We start from the raw sequence: 5,000 nt of genomic DNA, 5'->3' as shown, positions 1-5,000 counted from the left end.
ACTTCTCAGTCTACAAGAGTTTGACGCTAATGGCAAACCACGCAGGGTTGGCCTCGCACAGCGAATTGGCTACGTAGTCTCTCTATCAACATCCAGTGTCTAAGGTAGGTGGGTCATGGGCATCTACTACGGTAGAACATAGATATCATTATATATTTTATTAGGTGTGGTGTGTGTGTGATTGTATTTGTGGGAGGGTTGTATAATTAGTACTGTTTTCTTCTATTTGCTCAGGCTCTCATATTCATGCCTATGACGACGGATAAGAGTAAAAGAAGTTTCTCCGAGTACCATATACAATATGGTTTTATTTCATTCTTTGATAATGGTGTTGTGAAGGGCCAGTGTGTTTTGTACCTTAATGTACTTGGAAGTGATTCAAAACTGAAAAAATCGCCTTACAAAGATTCATCCTGAACATAAGACAAAAAATGTGAAGCTTCTTGAAAAAAGGTCTAAATCATCTGAAACTTGACTCAAATGGGGACTTTCAAACACAAAGTAAAAATTTTCTCAGGGCTTCATTCTACGTGCCATTTGAAATGGCTAAAAAAAAAAAACATACAACATTGGTGAAACTTATAAAACCTTGTGCTTTGAAGATGGTTAAGCTTGTTTTTGAGGGAGTGATTGTGATAAAAAATTAACCAAATATCCCTTTCTAACTCCATAAAATCGTCACGTATTGAAGAAATATCCAAGCATATCAAATAACAAGTGACCAGTTGGATTATTTGCACTTCAGTTGGAAGAGTCAACTGATGTTTCATCTCATTCACAGCTCCTTGCATTTGCCAGGTATTGATGGATGGTAGTTTCAATAAAGTTTCTTTATTCTTCTCTTTTTTAATGAGGAAAATCTGTAATGTGAGAATGTGTGTGATGTGTGTACTGATGAGGTACCTGTGAAGTTAAGGTGAAGATCATGGTTGGCATCCAAAGTTGAGAGTCTGCTCCTGAGGTTACAGTAACTCATTTCCTGGTCCACCGTCAGACACTTCCATTCGGAACCCTTCCTATGGAGCTCCAAGCCATTTTATACTGGAGGATAAAAACTTAATTATGTAAAGCCTTTGCCTGTCAATTCACGTCTTTCCAAACAGCTCTTTAAAGACTACACTAAAGTTCGATGGCTGTCAAAAGGCAATGTTCTCAGCCGAGTTTTTGAGCTTAGAGAGGAGCTAAAGATGTTTTTAGACATGCACGACAACGAATCTGTTTCGTTTTTCAGTGACTCGCTGTGCGAACCACGTTTACTATACTTAGTTGATGTATTTAACCAAATTAAACTTAACCTGAAAGTGCAGGTTAAGTACACAACTGTCATTCATTTTATTGTTAATTCCGGTAATTTTGCAAGGTTTTAGAAGCTTGGTGAAGTTGCTGAAGGAAAAGAAGAAATAGCTTTCTGTCACCAAAATAAAATAGCCAGGCACCTTCAAATTTGAGCACAGATCTGTCATTGGTAGAAAATAAAACCATTTAATCTGTTCCAGATTCTGTTCCGAACGGTGACCAAGATGAATAACTGGAATTGAAATTTGATTCAAGTGTAAAAGATTTGCATAAAGAGCTTTCTATACAGGAATTCTGGCTCCAAGTAAGTGCATCATACCCTAGAATTGGAAAGATTTCACTAAAAACAATTCTACCTTTCTCTTCCACTTCTAAGTGAGTTAGGCTTCTCTTCCCTACTTCAAATTGAAACAAAATCAAGAAACCTCTCAGAGGTGGAGGATGATTTTGCCATGTGCCTTACCAACAGTTGTTCCTCGATTCGACAAGCTTATTAATGAGACGCAAGTACAGCCATACAGTAGCCGTTTAGATTAGAAATAAATGCAGCTATCACATTAGCTGCCTGACATTTTTAGATATATATAAAACAGCAGAAAAATTTCGTTTATATTCGTTTACTGTCCCTGAAGTATTTTTTTCAGTTTTAGTACTGTACACGAGTTTTCTTCACTTTCTTTGATTAAAGGAAAACTGAAACACATTTTTACTTATTATAATCTTATAGCCTAAAAGGCTGAAGAACACTAGCCTAAGGTATTCCTATGGCAGACCTACTGAGATGGATGGATGGGTTACCGGAGGCTTCCACCGCCTTGCAACATACCGCCCATACAATTTACAAAGGCAGCTGCACAATACCCAACAGAAGGTCCACCCAACCCACTAATATCATCATTTTTACTTTTAAAAATCTGGGATGACGATCAGGGATAGTAACTCCAAATGCAGCTAGAAAGAATAAGAGCAAGGCTGCTAACTACAGGAAATTATGGTAGACCCGACTGAAGTTCCTTGTGGGGTGCGGACGCCCAAATCAATATTACCCTCAGAAAAAAGGCTACCAACACCTGGCTCAAGGTTCTTGGTGGATATGGGGACAGGCAAATCAATAGTACCCATTGCGAATATTTCGCCAAAATCCACCAGAAGAATTCTAGAAACATGCCTAACAAAAAACAAAATATACGGCTTTTAAAACCGGTGTTATTATTCCTGTATTAATTAAATTTATCAGTGGAAGAAGCATTGAGGATACAATTTTCTTTTCTCTCTCTTCACACACACACACACACGCATATATATATATATATATATATATATATATATATATATATATATATATATATATATATATATATATATATATATATATGTGTGTGTGTGTGTGTGTGTGTGTGTGTGTGTGTGTGTATATATAATATATATATATATATATATATATATATATATATATATATATATATATATACATATAGCAGCGAATACAAGAGTCATTAGGGAGCCATATGTTCAAGAAGGGATTGGCTAAGGAAATCTCTCATAAAAAGAAACAAGCTTACCTCTCGCAACCTAACCTAACATAACCTCCAAAAAAAAAATTACCATTTCAAGGCCCTGAGGTGCACAGGTTTTCTTAAATATCTTTTCAAATATCAACTGTATCTTCTTGAAATTTTAGCCCAACATGTTTTAGACCTTCCGCTAACGTATGGCAATATAACTAAGTATCTAAAATTATTTATAATGGCACTTTTCTCTTGAACATTTCCAATTTTCTTTGCATTTGACTGAGACTTTCGGACACACTTCTTTCTCTCCCTGTTAACAAAATATGAATGAAAGTGTACGTACTACGATATGAAACGTATAGTGTTTTACATTTTTAAATTACTTTAATGATTATTGTTTTGTATACCAAATTAGTTTATGCAATAAAGTTTATTTGTTTCATTATTTTGGGAGATTATTATGACCTTTTGGTTTATTTACAGTATATATACACTGGAAAATACCCGCTGAAAATTAGAGGGGCAGTAGTTAAAAGTGGTTCAGGTGTGTTTATATTATCGTCCGGCTTCCACCCGCCCATCCTGAACTCAATGCCATCGAGCAGGTATGGGCGCATATGAAGCTATGTGTACGTTACGGCATTTCAACAGGGCAGACCTAAAAGGCCAGATTGGAGGAAGCAAGGCTTGCTGTCACTAAACAGGTGTGGGAAGGAGCTGTCAACAAAGTCAAGCTTTCGAGAACGAATACTGGCTTACTGACAACGTCCGGGATTGCATAGATCCAATTGTTGTCAACGTCGCCAGTGATGACGAGGACGATCTGTTTTTAGACAGTGATGGGGAGTGAGCTGAAATATCCTTATACGTGTGTATATATAGTCCTGTAATTAATAAGTTTGATATATTTATTCACCAGTTTTTTATTTAGTATGTCTATGCTGTTTTCATGGTTTACTGCAAAAATTTACTTCAAAATCTGTAAAATTTCTGTATATCTATACATACTTTATTGGATATATATAATAAAAATAAACGTATATAGTGATCTTACTTTTGAATAAACTATGATCTGGTGTTTTTTTCCTTCCATACTTATATCTCCAATAATAATCTAAAATTGGCACTACTACCATACCCTTCTCATGGAAATAGATAAGAGCTACATGATAAATAAAAACATACAAATGGCTTTATGAAAGTAATCAGTAATAAATGGTAGTTCGTGTACATTTTAAAACGTAAAAAAAACATATGGTAGTACACTATTCCATTCAAAGTATCAGACAGAGTAAGAAAGAGAGGAGTGGGCGGGGCTTCTTTCCTATACATATACATTATATATATATATATATATATATATATATATATATATATATATACATATATATATATATATATATATATGTATGTGTACACACACATACAGACAATGTTCCAAACGGGAACTCGCCTTTCACCCAGTTTCTATTATACCAAAATTGCATACACCTAAAATTTCCAGCGATGTATCAGGGTATTAATAAAATATTTCGAGGTAACGCTGACTAACATACCATACATGTTTTGTCTGAGTTTTTTTTTTTTATCGCATCTAAATCTGATAACGGGAGGTTGGATAACTACAGGAATGTCTATACATATTTCAGAGGAAACGTTTGGAAAAAATATCTCCCCAAACCCCAATAATACCATCGCAGTAAGATTTGTTTACGAATACATGAACAGTTAAAAATGCTGTTTGATAGAGTGGTTTTACCTCCCAAAAAAATTCAACATTTTAATCATTACAAATAATACTTTCATATTGTTTATTTTAGGAATATGAAATCCTGATAGTCACAACGTAGTAAATTCCATTATTTATAAAATGTAGAATATCATAAATAAGAAAATTACGTATAACAGCAGGTCTTTAGAAAAGAGAGGTGTTCGTTTCAGGTAACAATTAAAAATATCAAATTTCCAGTTTATCAAAATAAAAAAGATGATACGATAATTTTTATTGTGCTATATCTGTCGGTGGATTCGGGCTGTTATACGTAATTTTCTTATTTATGATATTCTACATCTTATAAATAATGGAAATTACTACTGTTGAGGACTATCAGGATTTCATATTCATTCAATAAACAATATGGAAGTATTATTTTGTAATGATTAAAATGTTGAACTTTTTGGGAGGTAAAACCA

This window comes from Macrobrachium nipponense, chromosome 13 (genome assembly GCF_015104395.2).
Source record: "Macrobrachium nipponense isolate FS-2020 chromosome 13, ASM1510439v2, whole genome shotgun sequence".
Lineage (NCBI taxonomy): Eukaryota > Metazoa > Arthropoda > Malacostraca > Decapoda > Palaemonidae > Macrobrachium > Macrobrachium nipponense.
Note: the sequence above shows the minus strand (reverse complement) of the source record.